Source organism: Megascapheus bottae, chromosome 27, assembly GCF_031878675.1.
Source record: "Megascapheus bottae isolate mThoBot1 chromosome 27, mThoBot2.hap1, whole genome shotgun sequence".
In the NCBI taxonomy this organism is placed as follows: domain Eukaryota; kingdom Metazoa; phylum Chordata; class Mammalia; order Rodentia; family Geomyidae; genus Megascapheus; species Megascapheus bottae.
The window spans coordinates 9,450,020-9,467,981 of NC_143535.1; the positions used below are offsets into that span (position 1 = coordinate 9,450,020).

Genomic DNA, 17,962 nt, shown 5'->3' on the forward strand with positions numbered 1-17,962 from the left:
TCAATACGTATGTCATCTTCTTTTCCTGTCAGGTGTGTGAGGGTTATGAGGGAAATGACTATGCTTTATTTCTTCTGTAGTTACCATAACATCTAGAATAGTACTAAACACCTAGTAGTTAGCCTGTAACCCCTATCTGCAAGACTAGTGTATTCCTGAAAGCCTGCATAATACTAAACCCCAAGTAGACTTTCTCTTTTTCAGTACCTATGACAAAGTTTAATTTGAATTAGGCACACCAAGAGAATAACAATAAGAAAAGAATTATCATAATCTACTAAAATAAAAATCCTACTATGGATTTTAGCAACCTCAGCATGAGGTTTTTTTTTTTTTTCTCTTAATGAATTGACTAATGGGTAGATGGCATGCATAGCATGCATGTGCTGAACAAAAGGATGATTTGTGTCCTGAGCAGGACAATTCGAGATTCAGGCATGCTAAGTGTTATCATTCAGTTTAAAACCTCTAAATTAGTTCTTTCCACTTAATATTTGCAGTCATAGTTAACTCAGGGTGATTGAAATACTGGGAAATTAAATGCTGGGTAAATGTACATGTTTTCCCAATGGACAACGAATCTTTATCATTGGGATAATGTTGTGGGAACGCTGCTGGAAAGCTGGCCTTTTGCACATCTTTGGCTTTGGTCACTGGTTTTCTGTTTGATTCATATGTCCATCTTCTTGGCTACCAGATGTCATTAACATTGGTTAAGGGGGATATTTTTTATAATGCACATCACAGTTACTAAAACGTTGGCTGATAAAAGTAGACATGATCAAATCCATGTATCTGTGATGTGGTGTCATGCACGTTCCTGTATTGAGAGTTGTCCTGCCGAGTTTTTTTTTCTTTTTCTTTTTTTTTTTTTTTTTTTTGTGCTTTGGCGAGAAAGGTGCCCACCAAATCCAGTTCACTCATGTTGACTGGAGAGTAGACATTGGTGGCTTTATTTTAATTCTACATGAACCGTGATCAGGGGTTCGTTTTTTAGTAGCTGTTTAAAAAGATATTTGTTACCAGGCATGGTGGCTTATTCCTGTAATCCTAGCTTCTCAGGAGGCAGGGAGCTGAGGATCGCAGTTCAAAGCTAGCCCGGGCACTGAAGAATGTGAGACTCGTATCTCCAGTTAACCACTAGAAAATGGGAAGAGGGGCTGTGGCTCAAAGGGTAGAGTGGTAGCCTTGAGCTGAAGAGCTCAGGGACAGCACCCAGACCCGTGACTGTTTTACTCTGATAATAAATATACTCATTGTATGAAATCATAAAAGTTAGAAGCCAGAAAAGAAAATCTATCACATTATCCAAACAACATCATTGATACATTTTAGGGGGGGGGGTTCTTTTACTTTTATTTTTTTGGTAATACAGTGGGCTTATACTCAGGGTCCTGTGCCTGATAGGCAGTCACTGAGTCCCTTGACCACATTCCTGAGCACATAGGCCTTGTGTCAGACTATTTATACTTTCCATATAAGTAGGATAACCGAGCAGCTGGTGTGGAGGCAGGGACTAGTGTTTATGTCCCCGCTGGTATTGATCAGAGATCTTCCCAAACTCCACCTCCTAAGTAATATGAGCTTACTTTTACCTTTTGTCTTGTTGCGTTCATTAAATGCAAATCAAAATCGCAGTTATTTGAAAAGTATTAATGTGTTAATTCTTCAAGCAATGGTGCCAGAACTCTGGTTACAGTGGACACATATCTTTGCTTGACCTGTAGAAATTCATGCTATTCTATACTTATGTTCATAAACTTGGTATAAGCTCAGGTTGTAAGTCCAGGTTAGTTCAAGAAGACAAAATCATTCTGCACTCCATCTTTTCTGAACATCCTGACTATCAGAAAAAAATCTTTGTTGTTGGGGCCAGGAGTTTGGCCTAGTGGTAGAGTGCTTGCCTAGCATGCACGAAGACCCGGGTTTGATTCCTAGGTACCACATACATAGCAAAAAGCCAGAAGTGGTGCTGTGGCTCAAGTGGTAAAGTCCTAGCCTTGAGAAAATCCAGGGACAGTGCTCAGGCCCTGAGCCCAAGCCCAGGACTGGCAAAAAAAAAAAAAAAGTTGTTGTTGTTGTTGTTGTTACATAGTTTACATAGAAATTGGGATCCTACTACTGCTCAAGTGCCAATGTGTACCATTATGTCTAGCTGGTAGGATTATTTTTATCTGCCCTTTGGCTCTCAATGACAGGTTTTAGCCAACCCTTTTTCTAGCTAGCTAAGTGGTTCAGCCTGTTCCTTGTTTATGTCCTGCATGGGAACTAGGAAAGATGCATGACCTCCTTTACTCTGAATTTACAGGGATAGGAATGCTTGTGAAGGCCCTCTGGTTTCTGTTTTACTATTTTAAGTATATTGCAGAGATACTATTTTTCTGCATGTTCTTTCATGGTAGGGATTTAGTAGCTATTAAACCTCCCATTATTGAATAAGTGTTATGTAGATTGCTTCATTATAAGACTTAAAACTAACCTAACTTCCTTCCTTCCTTCCTTCCTTCCTTCCTTCCTTCCTTCCTTCCTTCCTTCCTTCCTTCCTTCCTTCCTTCCTTCCTGGGGTTTGAGCTCAGTGTCTCATGTTTGCCACACATGTACTCTACTGCTGAAATGGCTCCAGTCTTTTTCTGTTTTTTGCACTTATTATTATTATTATTTTTTTTTGCTAGTCCTGGAGCTTGAACTCGGGACTTGAGCACTGTCCTTGGGCTTTCCTCAAGGCTAGCACTCTATCACTTGAGCCACAGCACCACTTCTGGCTTTTTCTTGTATGTGGTGCCAAGGAATCGAACCCAGGCCTTCATACATGCTAGGCAAGCCCTCTACTACTAGGCCAAACTCCCGGATCCTATTGTTTATTTATTTATTTATTCATTTATTTTTTGCTAATACTGGGGCTTGAGCTCAAGGCCTAGGCACTGTTCTTGGACAATTTTCGCTCAAGGCTAGCATTCTGCCACTCAAGCCACAGCACCACTTCCGGCTTTTTCTGTGTATATGGTATGGAGAAATCGAACCAAGGGCCTCATGCGTGCTAAGTGAGTACTCCTACCACTAGGCTATGCTCCCAGCCATTATTATTGTTATTATTATTTTGGTTATGGAGCTTGAATTCTGGGCCTGGGCACTATCCCTGAGCTCTTCAGACCAAGGCTAGTGCTCTACCACTTTGGGCCACACCTCCACTTTCAGTTTTCTGATAGTTAATTGAAGATTAGACTTTCATGGACTTTTGTGCCTGGGATGGCCTTGAATCATGATGATCCTCGGATCTCAGCCTCCTGAGTAGCTAGCCACCAGTGCCCAGCTGTACTTAGTCACGTTTGAACCATTGTGCCCAACTAGTGCTATCTTTCTTGACAAATTCAGAATTTTGTTCAGTATTTCAAAGCAGATGATATCCTTCTCTGACTCTAGGACCCACATCTGATTTGGGAACTAGTCATTGGTTAGAGATTGGAGAAAACCACATTTAGAAAGGAGTATCCAGGGACTTTTCACTGACTTTCACTTGATGCTTAAATACTCTTGTATACCATCTTTGAAAGAAATAGATTGGGCCGGGAGTTTAGCCTAGTGGTAGAGTGCTTGCCTAGCATGCACTAAGACCCAGGTTCGATTCCTTGGTACCAAGCCAAAAATGGTGCTGTGGTTCATGTGGTGGAGCTCTAGCCTTGAGGAAGTCCAAGGACAGTGCTCAGGCCTTGAGTTCAAGGCCCAGGACTGGCAAAAAAAAATAGATTGATCATTAATTTTCTCCAAACACTAATATAGTCATTTCTGCTTTAACATGATATAGTGTAAAAACAGAAAACAAAAAGCAGGCACCTTTGTGTAATGAAACCCATAAGACTAGTTATGTGCAGTGGCTCAAACCTGTGTTTTAAAGCTGTGTTTTAAAGTGGTAGATCACTAGCCTTGAGCAGAAAAGCTCAGGGGCAGTGCACAGTCTCTGAGTTCAAGCCCCACAACCAACCAAAAAAAATTATTATCCTAAAATATAGCATATCTACATTTAGAATTTTTTTTTTGCCAGTCCTGGGCTTGAGCTCAGGGCCTGAGCACTGTCCTTGGACTTTCTCAAGGCTTAGCACTCTACCACTTGAGCCTCAGCACCACTTCCAGCTTTTTTCTATGTATGTGGTACTGAGGAATCGAACCTGGGTCTTTGTGCATGCTAGGCAAGCACTTTAACCACTAGGCCAAACTCCCAGCCCAGAAATTGTTTTTTTTATGATCTCTACTGATTGAATAGCCAAAAAATTTTACATGTGAGTTCACATTTTCACAGTGCCATAATTTTTAGTCTTGATTTAAGCATTCATTTAACAAATATGCATTTAGCGATGCTGTATGTGGGACAGAAAAACTGTAAGACAGTCTGTGCCTCCTGGTGGCAAGTACTTTTTAGAATTTAGTTGGATGGAGCCTTTCGAAAAGAAATGAAAAGCCAAAAAAAGTACTTAAGCTCTTTCCCTTTCAGAAGTTCCCTCCCAGCCCCCAGTGTTCTGATTTCAATAAAGGATACTATCATAGGAGACACTGATTAATATCTGGCACGTGGTGCAATGGCAAGAGCATTGAGTAGGCAGTTAGAGTGTGAGTCTTGTCTAGATTTGAGCAAAGTGTATTTTCTCTTTAAATGCCTGGGAATTTCAAAGACTAGACTTTTTTTTTTTTTTGTTGGTATCTTTTTCTCATTTGTAGTAACTACATTTGAAATCCAGTTACAGTGTTTATATTTCACATTATTCTGTTACCTGCCTGCTCATAAATATTTTAGGGCGGCATTTTACCTTGAGACATGATTCCTAGGCCTTGAGATTTCATGATGGGAGACAAATTACCTGCTGCAGCTTTCCAAAGGAATGTCTGCAGACCAGAAACTTCCTCGGCACTGCAGTTGTTGATATTGGGAAGTTTTTACTGTAGACTCCAACTCTGACAGTTTCTGTTCCCACTGAGGAGAAGAAGCTATGACAATACTTGTTTTGTTACATTCAGCTTTCCTTTGCTCTTTCCTCCCCCAAGGAAATGCACACACATAATATCATTCATAACTTGATCTCTGTTTCAAGCTCTTTGTTTACACTTGTGGTGTCATTAAATTGTCATTCTTAACATATGTTTATTTCTAGTAAAGTTGATGATTAGTTAACTAGTTTGGATTTCCCAGTCATCCTTTTTTTTTTTGCTGTGGTTTAGAGGTGTGCCTCTTTAGAACTTCTGGTGGGCTAGGAGAAGCCAAAAGAAGTTACATTTCTTTCACAATGAGTCTTGAATGCTTGTGTTTTACAAAATTTCAAGTTGAGACATATTTTTAACTTTGACAGCTGGCTGAGCTATATAGCCTCTGACTAATGACATAAAACCCATTTTTGTTTCATGATCATGTATTAAAGTCACCCTACAATTTTGTTATTTTTTTATGCAAGAAAGGATGATTAAATCTGAAAAAGAAATTGAGCTCTTTGGTTATACTTAAGGCAGATTTAAGTCTAGTTTCTTGATTTCTGAATTATAGATGATGTGGTTATGGTGGGTATCCTCAAATTCTGAAAGCATGAGAGACTCAAAGTTGAGAGAGGGAACTAGTTTTTCTGCTTCACATTCAGCTAGTATTACTTTACTTTTAGGAGATTACTGGTGTCACTGGAGGTTTAAACTGAGAAATCAAACTAAAGCATAATGTACATGTGTACATATTATATGGAATAGAGCAACATATGTAGTATGTGGTATATAATATATGCAACATATTACATTGAACAATTTATATGGTATGTCAAGAGTTTGTAAGAAAGGTCGGGGGCTGGTAGCTCATGCCTGTAATCCTCCTACTCAGGAGGCTGAGATCTGAGGATTGACGTTCAAAGCCAGACTGGGCACAAAAGACCAAGAAACTCTTATCTCCAGTTAACTACCAGAAAACTGGAAGTGGCACTGTGGCTCAAAGTGCTAGAGCACAAGCCTTGAGCTGACGAACTCAGGGATAGCGGCCAGGCCCAGAGTTCAAGCCCCACAACCAACTTAAAAAAAAAAAAAAAGAAGGGCCAGGAGTTTGGCCTAGTGGTTAAAGTGCTTGCCTAGCATGCACGAAGACCCGGGTTCAATTCCTTGGTACCAGATACATAGAAAAAAGCCGGAAGTGGTGCTGAGGCTCAAGTGGTAGAGCTCTAGCCTTGAGAAAGTCCAAGGACAGTGCTCAGGCCCTGAGCTCAAGCCCAGGACTGGCAAGAAAAAAAAAAAAAAAAGTTCACAAGGAACGATTGATATTTTCAGAGAAAAAGATCTGATAGGCTGCTAATGATTTCTTTCTCTTAAAAATACTTTGAGCGGGGGCCAGATGTTTGGCCTAGTGGTAGAGTGCTTGCCTAGCATGCACAAGACCTGGGTTTGATTCTTTGATACCACATACATAGAAAAAGGCTGGAAGTGGTGCTATGGCTCAAGCGGTAGAGCGCCAGCCTTGAGAAAGTCCAAGGACAGTGTTCAGGCCCTCAGTTCAAGCTCCAGAACTGGCCAAAAAAAAAAAAAAAATACTTTGAGCTGAGCGCAGTGGCTCACGCCTGTAATCCTAGCCACTCAGAAGGTTGAGATCTGATTATCTCAGTTCAAAGCCAGCCCAGGCACTAAACACCATGAGACTCTTATCTCTAGTTAACCAGGAGAAAACGGAAGTGGGGCTGTGGCTAAAGGGGTAGGTTGGTAGCCTTGAGCTGAAGAGCTCAGGGACAAAGCCCAGACCCAGAGTCCAAGCCCCATGATCGATTAAAAAACAAAACCAAACAAAAAAACTTCTTTGTTTGGCACTGGTAGTTCATGCCTATATCCTAGCTACTCAGGAGACTGAGATCTGTGGATTCTAGTTCAAAGCCAATCTGAGTAGGAAAGTCTGTGAGACTTTTATCTCCAATAAACTGCTCAAAAAAAGCCAGAAGTGGTCCTATGGCTAAAGTGATAGAATGCTAGCCTTGAACAAAAGACGCTCAGAGATAGGGGCCAGGAGTTTGGCTTAGTGGTAGAGGAAAAAAAAAGCCAGAAGTGGTGCTGTGGTTCAAGTGGTAGAGCTCTAGCCTTGAGAAGGCTCCAGGACAGTGATAAGGTCCTTAGCCCAAGTCCAGGACGGGCAAAAAAAAACCCAAACAAACAAAAAACAAAAAGCAGCTCAGGGATAGTGCCAGGTTCTGAGTTTAAGCCCCAGGACCAGAAAAATTAAAACAATACAAAAAAACTTCTTAAAATACTTTTCTTCTGCTTTTAAGAACCAATCATTTTTTGCTTTTATCACTTGAGGAAAATAAGTACCTTTGAAACTGCCTAGAAGATCTTCCAGTTTGCTTTACCATCAACCCAGTATTTTATCAGTGGGACACAAGAAGAACTTTCAGTTAAAAATTGGGAGATAGGAGCCCGGAGTTTGGCCTAGTGGTAGAGTGCTTGCCTAGCATGCACCAAGAACCGGGTTTGATTCCTTGGTACCATATACATAGCAAAAAGCTACAAGTGGTGCTGTGGCTCAAGTGGTAGAGCCCTAGCCTTGAAAAAGCCCAAGGACATTGTTCAGGCAAGCCCCAGTATTGCCCCCCCACAAAAAAATTGGGAGATTGTTGTCTCTGAACCTTTCTGTCTCTTCTTCAGTAAGTTGTTTGAGTGATTTCATTTAAGATGCCTTTCCTGCTCTTTTTTTGGGGGTGGGGGGCAGTCCTGGGGCCTGAATTCAGGGCCTGAGTACTGTCCTTGGGCTTTCTCAAGGCCAGAGCTCTACCATTTGAGTCATAGCACCATTTCTGGCTTTTTTATGTATGTGGTACCAAGTAATTGAACCCTGGTCTTTGTGCATGCTAGGCAAGCACTCTACCGCTAGACCAAACTCCTGGCTCTTTCTGCAAACTTGATCTGGATGACTTCAAAGAAATAGACATGGTTTATCTATTCTGTTTTGTTTTAACCAAAAAGCATACTGTAGTAGAAAAGGCAAATTGACTGTGTTACACTCATCTAGGCAGGAAAGGAGTTAAAGAACTACATAAAAGTTTAAAGTCAGGTGTATGGCACCCATCTGTAATTCCAGCACTTGGGAGGTTGAGGCCAAGAGGGTTGTGAATTTGAGACCAGTGTGGGTTACACAGGAGACTATGCTGCAAGAAGCAAAACAGAATAAATAAAATAGGATCCACTTGCCTGTTGGTGTTTGGGCAAAAGCCCTGCGTGTCCAATAAACATGCGCTGTTGGTTAACAGGGCAGTCCAGCAGTCTGTGTCACTGGGAAGGTGAATGTTAGTTGTTTCCTTTCCCTTTTCATCATTTTAAAATGTTTTCACTGGGAATCCTCGTGCCTCAGCTTCCCGAGTGTTGGAATTACAGGTTGTACCACCACTCCTATACCAGCAGATGACTTTTAAAGAGGATGTATGAAAATATTCAAATAGCCCTTCATTTACTTCTTACAGAAACATCTGAAAATTCTGTTAATGATGGAAATGGGCTAATTAGGACCCAACATTACTGTTTTTCAAGCTCTGATTAAACTTGAGGTTACAAGTTCCAGGAGGACAGATCATGCCTGGCTTTCTTATATCATTGGTTTATGATGGGAATTGGCAGAGGGTCGAGTTTGGCACAGTTGCCTCTTGGATGGCTCCCTATCAAGTGTGATATATTGCATGAAGATGGAAGGTGTCTTAGCTATGTCAGGTCTATTTCACACAGATGCTTCTTAAATCTCCCAGTGAGTGTCATCATGTATGGCAACCAAAGTCTGGGAACTGGAGTTGGAAAGATGGCTCAGTGGTAAGATCTTACCTACCATGCTTTTCAATTCTAAGATTTATTTCCCTTTTATTTTTAATTTTTTCAGAATCTCCTTGTCTGCTGAATTTTTCATTCAATTCTTTTTTTTTTGATTTTTTTTATTGTAATTAGTAAAAGGGTTACATGATATTTGCCAGATAGAAGGTGCATTAATTCACATACATTGATACCCTTTCACATGTCTTGGTACCCGTTTCCCTCCCCCCCACACCCCCCATTCATTCAATTCTTAAATTGATCTCTTCCTTCTCCCTTTCCTCCTCCTTCTTCCTCCTCTCCTGCTCTCCCTCCCTCTCTCGCTCCCTTTCCCCCTGCCTTCTTCCCACTCCCCCTCCCTCTCTCCCTGCTTTCTTTCATTTTTCCTCCTCCTCTTCCTCTTTTTTCTTCTCTGATTAATTCTAGATGGAGTTTCAGGGACTTTTTTTGTTGTTGTTTGAGCTCATTTTGAACTGGAATGCTCAAATCTAGCCTCTTGAATTAGCTAGGATCACAGATGTGAGCCACTAGTGCTGTGAATTGACTTTTTAATTTAATTTAATTAATTTTTTTTGTTGGTCCTGGGCCCTCAACTCAGGGTCTGGGCACTCTCTCTGAGCCTCTTTTTGCTCAAGGCTAGCGCTCTACCACTTAAGCTAGAATGCCACTTCCGCCTTATTCTGAGTAGTTTTTGGAGATAGAAGTCTCGCAGACTTTCTTGCTCAGGCTAGTTTTGAACCATAATCCTCTGATAATCAGCTTCTCGAGTAGGTAGAATTACACACCACTGCCAGGTGTGAATTGCCTTTTTTTTTTTTTGTGGGTCATGGGGCTTGAACTCGGCCTGGGCTCTGTCCCTGAGCTCTTCAGCTCAAGGCTACCACCCTACCCTTGAGCCAAGCCCTACTTCCTGTTTTCTAAAGGTTAATTGGAGATAAGAGTCTCAGGTCCTTTTGTGCCCAGGCTGGCTTTGCACCTTGATCTTCAGATCTCAGCCTCCTGAGTAGCTACCACACTCACCTGAATTGATTTCTTAATGCATCTGTTTCTTTATATTTTTGGGAGATCAGTTGTTCAGTTTTAGAATCAAACATTTGAGTTCTTTATGATTTTAATAATTTCACTATCTTTGAACATGGTTTTTTGAAGAGTTGTGAATTTTTGGAGTTACGTTGGCTTGCTTTTTATAGTTTTTTATTTTTTTGTGATTATGCTTGTTAGGGTAGATATCTCTTCCAGTTTTATTTGTTTTTTTCTTTTCTTCTTGAGCAGACTTTTCTTGAAATCTCAATCCCCATTAGCACTCTGGGAGAGGAAAAGAAAGCAGATTTCAGTAACAACACCAAAGCAAACCAGATATTTAAATATAAAAAATATTTGGAAACAATATCTACATCAATAATGAGGACTGAAAAGAAAGAAGGTAAGATCTGGGCGCTATAGTTCACGCCTGTAATCCTAGCTACTCAGGAGGCTGAGATCTGAGGATCAAGGTGCAAAGCCAGCCTGGGCACAAAAGAACCTGAAACTCTTATCTTCAATTAACCTCTAGAAAACAGAAAGTGGGGCTTGCCTCAAGGGTAGGTCAGTAGCTTTGAGCTGAAGGGCTCAGGGACAACTCTCAGGCCCAGGGGTAGGGCAGTAGCCTTGAGCTGAAGAGCTCAGGGACAGAGTCCAGGCGGAGTTCAAGCCCCATGACTCACCAAAAAAAAAAAAAAAAAAAGTAAATAATGAAGATAGGAATATTAATAAAGTGATAAGGGAAGTAAGGCCAGGAAAAAAAAATCGAGAAGCAGAAAGATGGGAAAGGGTATGAGAAATAATGAGGAAAAACATAATAAATGCAAAACAACAAAACAAAAGACCAGTGAATAGTTCCTGTCTGTTGGGAGATGGAGAAGGGAGATACTTTGCTTTTTAGATGTCTTGTTTTAAAGTTCACTGTGTGTGGGAGAGGGGTGCAATGAGTCATTTTCTGTCTCACAGCCTAACAAGTCAAACCTGAAAGAGGTGTCAGGAGGCTGAGCCCTATTCTGCCTTGCCCAGGGCAGGCACATGTGAACTGAGACAATGACCAAAGCTCGGCTGATATTCATACGTGCCAGTGATACCATATATGGACCTGGCAATGCAGAGAGTGCAGTAGCTGCCTCGAGTTGCTCTTGTAGGCTAAGTACACGGATCATCTATTGGATGCCCCGCTCCCCCAACACACACACTGCTTTGTCAGTGCATGCAGTTGTAAATGATAATCCTGAGCAGTAACTTTTATTTCCACCAAATGTCTCTGGACTCAGCATGGAGAAGACAAAGCAAGCTGCTGTTGGCAGTGATCCTGCCTGCCTTGGTCATGCCAGTCTCTAGCCCAGTCCCCTCTTGTGATCACAGGCTCACAGGCTAGTCTGACTTCTTTTCCAGAGGTGAGGACACTGTTCCCAAATGGAAGTGACCTGGGTTTCAGTTCTTCCAGCTACACAGCCCTGTGTCTGTGAATCTGTATGCAAAATCATCACCAGTTTCCTGGGCCACACAGACTCTCAGAATTGTTGCTCAGCTTTGAAGTGTAGAGGCTTTGGGGATTTGGAAACAAAAATATTCAGGGGCCTTCAATTCCCACCTGTCCTACAGTTCCATATTCAGATCCCTGTGGTCCCTGACCAACACCTATGTGCTACATAAATTGCAGATTTTGGATCTTAGACTTTTATTTATTTATTATTTATTTATTTATTTATTTATTTATTTATTTGCCAGTCCTGGGCTTGAACTCAGAGTCTGAGCACTGTCCTTGGACTTTCTCAAGGCTAGAGCTCTGCCACTTGAGCCTCAGTACCACTTCCAGCTTTTTTCTATGTATGTGGTACCAAGGAATTGAACCCGGGTCTTTGTGCATGCTAGGCAAGCACTCTATCACTAGGCCTAACTCCTGGCCCCTAGACTTATTTTATAGAGGCCTGCTTTCTGCAGCTATGTACTCATAGAGACTTTCCTTCTTTCCTTTGCTTAAAGCCCCCACTATAGTACCATATTGTAGAGTGCCTGATGTTAAGGTGATTTTTTTTTTGTCAGCCCTGGGGCTTGAACTCAGGGCCTGGGCCCTATTCTTGAACACATTTTGCTCAAGGCTAGTGCTCTACCACTTGAGTCACAGCACAACTTTCAGGCTTTTTGTATATGATACTAAGGAATTGAACCCAGGGCTTTGTGAATGGTAGGTAAGCACTCTACCACTAGGCCATACTTCTGGCCCAGGGTGCTTTGCTTTATATATCTGAAGTGGAATATTGCTGGAACTCATTCAGTTCTGTCTACTGTTTACTGTGTCTTTCCACAGCATCCACCTCTCTCTGCAGTCATGTAGCTCTTGTTCTTTTTCAGTCTCAGAGAAAAGCAGGAAGTGTGTCTGGACACCTCTACCATCTTTTCTTCCTTCAGCCATACCTTTTATATGAAGTACTTAGTGTTGAAGTACTTAATCATTAAGTACTTAGCATGTCTGAGAAAACTTAGAATTTTTCAGGCATGCAGGCTGACAAAAAATTCTCTACTGTTTTCCATATGTAGCAATGATAACACCAGGAACCAGTGGTTCATGCCTATAATCCTAGCTATTGTGATAGTAGAGATTAGAAGGATAGCTGTTTGAGACTAGTCTTGAACCAGGCAAGTGCTCTAACACTGAGCTACATCCCCAACGCAGTATTGTCTGTCTGTCTGCCTGTCTGTCTGTCTGTCTGAGGTATAGTGTCTTGGCCTGAAGCTCACTGTGTATCCCAGGCTGGCTTCCAATTCATGATCCTCCTGCCTCAGCCTCCCAAGTGCTGGATTTCCATCTGTGTGCTGCCACACTTGGCTCTTCACTTTTCAACAAGAGCAGATTAAGAGAACTGAATGAATGTCATTTATGACAAATATGTATCTTCAGGTTTGTTCAGTGTTATAAAAAGACATAGACTCGTATTTTATTTTATTTTATTTTTGGCAGTACTGGAGTTTGAACTCAGGGGTGTTCTACCACAGGAACCATGTCCCCTGGTCTGTTTTAATGTAAGGGTTCATGTAAAGCCTTATATTTTTGCCTGAGACAAGTGTTAGACTGTAGTCCTTTTACCTAAGGCCAACCAAGAACTGGATCTTTTCTGTCTTTGTCTCTAAATTACCTGAGATTAGAGGGTGTGAGCTACCAGGTATGTCCATATGCAATATAATGTTATTTTTTGTTTTGTTTACTTTTTTTTTTTTTTTTTTTAGTTCTGGGGATTGAACCTGCCTTAAGCATACAAAGCAAACACCGAGCTTGAATTTTTATATTAACACATTGTGGCTAACATAGATCAGTAGGTATCAGAAACATTATATGCAAGAGGTTCTGTAAGATATAGAACTAGACTTAATTTTCTCAGATATTTCCTCTGTGAATTGCGAAAAGCAAAAAATATCTATTTGGGCTTTGGATTAATGCATAGTTTGAATGTATTTCTCCCCCGCCCCAAAGAAACTCACCTTACTAAGTAGACATCTGTCTAGCTAGACAAGTGATCTCCCTCCCTCAGACCTCCCTTCCTCCCTCAATCTCTCTACCCTTCCTCGTTTGTCCCTCTCCTCCTTTTTGAAGCTGCATATTCAGGTAGAAGAGGATGACCTTCCTTGATAGAAAAAGGTTACATGAGTAGTTGCTGTGCTTCTCTGTGCTTCTCCCAAAGACTCGGATTGCCTGAGGTATGCCAGGTATGGAATCAGGCACCTCGGAGACCCAACCCCAAGCTCCCACAGAGCTTGTAAATGTTTAAAGGTAGAAAAATCTGGGCCTTCTCACTGTAGTTGCTCACAAAAGAGAAGAGAATATATGATCAATCAGATTTTACTTTGTGCTCGGAAAGATGTACTTCTTAAAATTGAATATTAAATTATAAAATCGTATGTTGAAAAGCATGTGTCAACCATGGTTGCTGTTGGCTAGTCTCAGTGCCATATTTTCCTTAGCTGTGGGTAGAATGTCCAAGGAGTTTTTTGTTTTTTTTTTCAGCTTTAATCTTTGCCCTGCTTTAGAGGCCAGGACAAATGACTGACTGATCCTTCTTCATTTTCCTCTTCAACTCATATAAGACTTTCTTTTTTTTTTTTTTAAAGACTTTCTTTTTACTATGGTTGTTTACCAGAGAACCTTGAGTGACATTTGAGCAGTCAGATCCGCCTTTTCTGTGTAGATAGTTTCTCTGTGATTGATGTCCCCTGAACTTCACGTCGGCCTTTGCCAGGATCTCTATTTTTACAGCTACGTGCGTCACTGTCATTTCCAGCTGATAGATGCCTGAGTGCAAGTGTACATCCTTCCTGTTTGAGGACTTGCAGGGCTTGGCTCTGGCAGCTGGATAGACAGCAGGGAATGTCACCAAGAATAAGAGGGTGGACTGTTAATTCATTCCTTGTCCTCACACAGCATTCTTGTTGTGATAAATTTACTTGATATAATTGTTGAACCCATTCCAATTCAGTCTTCATGCTACTCATAACCTTTCTGTTTAGTTTAAAGTCTGTTGTCCACCCTGCTTTTCAAACTGGTGAATTGTCCTGTGTCTACCTCCTTTCCTTTAACTGTCCCTTCTTTTTTTTTGTTGTTGGTCATGGGGCTTGGACTCTGAGCCTGGGCACTGTCCCTGAGCTCTTCAGCTTGAACCTCAGCGCCACTTCCAGTTTTCTAGTTGTTAATTGGAGGTAAGAGTCTCATGGGCTTTGAACCTCGATCCTCAGATCTAAGCCTCCTGAGTAGCTAGGATTACAGGTGTGAGCCACCGTGCCTGGCTTCTAGTTGTCCCTTCTCTACTTGCATCTTCGACCTCTTTTTGAAGCTAGATTTTTAAACAATTAACTTGTTTATTTTCTGTGTGTGTGACAGTATCTTGCTGCATAGCACCCAGACCCAGGATCTTTCTGTCTCAGTTTCCTCAGTGCTAGGATTACAGTCATGTGCCACCATGCCTGACACTTCCAGAGCTTTGTCTGTGGTATTTGGCTATTTTCTGTCCATTCTCTCTTCATACTCTTATACTTGGCTTTCCCTCCTTCACTTCTATGTAGTGTTTTTCATGCATTCGTGTCTGTTTTGTTAAAATTACATAACACCTGCTGTGTGCTTTGTACTTTGCTAGGCTTTTGGAATGTAAAGTGGATATCTTCTATTAAGTTAAATTTCTTAGTTACTATAGATTGTGACTGTGAAATGTTTTGAGACGCTCTGCCTGCTCTGAGAATGTGTTATCCGGGGACTTGTTCTAGTTTAAGTGGTCAGTGAAATCTTTCCTAAGGAAATCATTTTTAGGTAAAATCTGAAGAATAAGTAAAAATTTATGAGGCAACAGCAGAGAATGTTCCAGAGACTAACTCCTTCCTCTCAGTATTTGTTCTGGCTAAGTTGACCTTACTTCAATTGGTCATTGGTCATACAAATGCTTCTTTCGCCTTGGTCTGTAAAACACTTATTGTCTTTTCCTCGTCTAACCTAATTCTTTAGTATATTCCTTTCCTCCCCAGTTCCCTAAATTGGAAATCTTGGTGTCATTAATGTCCTTTGAGGGAGATTTGAGATTTATTAAAGATGAAGAAGGCAGAAAAATTCAATAAGACATTCTGTCATTTCTCATCTGAATATAACATTAGTGATTGGAGCTGTTGCTTCAGCTTTTCTCTCACTGGGGTAGTCAATGTAGGCTCCTCTTTGGTTTCTTTTGTTTACTCTCTTATTTTTATTAAAAACAAATTTTTTTTTGCAGTACTGGGTTTTGAAATAAGGGCTGTTGGGCTTGCGAAGGCAATTGGACCATGCCTTTTGCTTTAGTCATTTTTCAGACAGGGTCTTGTGCTATTTACTCTTGGACTACAATCTTCCTTCCTATGCTATACTACCACGCCTGGCATTCATCATGCTTTCTAAGACTTTAAATTATTACCTTACTTTTTGGTTGAAAACCTTAGTGCCGTTGCACATGATCCAGCTTCTCCTCATTTCGGTTCGTCCTTATCAGTCCTTAGACTCTCCTTTCCTTTCCCCCACCCCTGTTTTCTTACTCAGAGCCTTGAGTTCTCACTTGACTGTTTTGCTTAAGGCTGGCTCCCTACTATTTGATCCACAGCTGCACTTCTGGCTTTTTAAATTTTTTGCCAGTCCTGGGGCTTGAATTCAGCGCCTGGGCAGTGTCCCTGAGCTTCTTTTGCTCAAGGCTAGCACTCTACCACTTGAGCCACAGTGCCACTTCTGGCTTTTTCTGTTTATGTGGAATTAAAGAATCAACCAGGGACTTCATGCATACCAGGCAAGCACTCTGCCACTAAGTCACATTCCCAACCTACTTCTGGCTTTTTGACAGTTGTTTGGATATGAGTCTTACAGACTTATCTGCTTGGGCTGGCTTTGAATGACAGCCTTCAGATCTCAGCCTCCTGAGTAGTTAGAATTTACACTGGTGCCAGCTCAAGGCTCTTTTCCACCATTTAAATTCTCACATTTCATAGAGATGGTGAAGTATTCCTTCAGATATTTCAGCTATTTGTATAATCCGTTACTGTTTGGCAGTTTTATTTAAATGATTAATCTCATTTAATCCTTACTGTAGTTTTTTGAGGTAAGCAGTAACATGTTTCAGTTAAATAAGAAGTCATCAAAGTATAAAAGCAGTTTGTGACAGAATCCAGACTTTGTCAAGGCCCGCTGACTTAAAACTCCTTTTCTAATCACCTTATTTTTCCTCTTAAGACAAACTAGTGTTTTCTGGAAGTCTTTTGCTCATATGCACTTTCATTTGTACCAGTTGCTTCCCAAAAGATGAAATAGAAGTTACATTTTAATGGATTAGTATCTCTATTAATATTTTGCTTTAAACATCTAAGACTTGTACTGAAATCTTAAATAGAACTTACTTCTGGATAATGTGATAAGTAAACCATGAGATAACTGGAAGAGTTGAATATCAATGGTTAACCACCCACTTTTTCAGAAAACTATTTGCCCAACATCTAACCTCACTATGAGACTGGTATTGTACCTGCCTAGAAAAGCCAGGCTGTGGTCAAGAATTGAAAGATCAATACCATAAGAATCAAGACCATAAGAATCTTCCTTTTTGCTCATGCTGTTTAATAGAGGCATTGTAAAAGCCTTTAAAAACTTGCTTCATGTTCTTACAGTGATTCGGAGCTACAGAGTGGGTGTTTAGGCAAAAAAGGCTCCTTCCCGAAGTGTTTATGCAGAGCATCATTTTTAGAGAGTTCTGTGGAATGGAATTGGGTCTGACGTCAATTCTCAGTGTGCTTTCTCTCCCCTGGAGGAATAGCACATATGTAGAGACAGATGTGAGACTGAAGTCTTTTTTACAAATGATGATTGTAGAGAATGAGAACACTGCTGTGAGGTGGAAGCTAGGAAAGAACAGAGTTTACTCTAAGCAATGACCGCATTGTTCTTACTGCACTTTAAAAAAAAAAAGCTCTAGTCATTCATAACATATAAACTAAAAGTAAACATAAAATAAATAATAAAATGTAAATATAAATAAATCAATGATTATTATAGTAGAGAAAGTGCTTGTATAAACCACCACCCTAAGTCAAATAAGAGAACATTCTCAGCACCCAGACTTTCCCAGGAATTGTTTTGGCTCATGCTCACATTCTCCTTTCCAAGGCATTCTGCTGACTTACATGGTAATACTATTTTGGTTTTTGGCCTTTGATATACATTTTTACATGCATTTCTAAGGTTAGTTTTGCTTGAATTATGTTGTATATAGTTTTGTGTGTCTTAATCTTTCACTTAACATTTTATTTTAACAATTGCATATTTATAGCTATAGATTTTGTTAGTATGTAGTTTTTCATTGTATGGCTGACTGTACTGCTGTTTATTTTACTGTTAATAATCTTTGGCTTTTTCCAATCTGGGACAACTATCAATAATATCACTTAGGATATTCTTGAACTTATATTTTGCTGCAGGCATTTCTATTAGGTATACTTTAGGGAAATTGCCTATTATATGTTTGTAGATCAAATACCAAATATTAACAATTTCATAGGGTGCAGGGTGCATGTGCCTTACTGTGTAGGTTTAGATATTAAAATCACTTCCTATGATTATTGCACCATAAGAATACATATATTCAATATTATCATATTC

At 40.5% G+C, this 17,962-nt stretch overlaps 1 protein-coding gene across 4 annotated transcripts in view; it reads left to right on the forward strand.

Moving 5' to 3' along the window:
- The window catches only part of Alg9 (ALG9 alpha-1,2-mannosyltransferase), a 69,566-nt gene that overhangs the window by 31,450 nt on the left and 20,154 nt on the right, over window positions 1-17,962 (forward strand). The window lies entirely within an intron of this gene.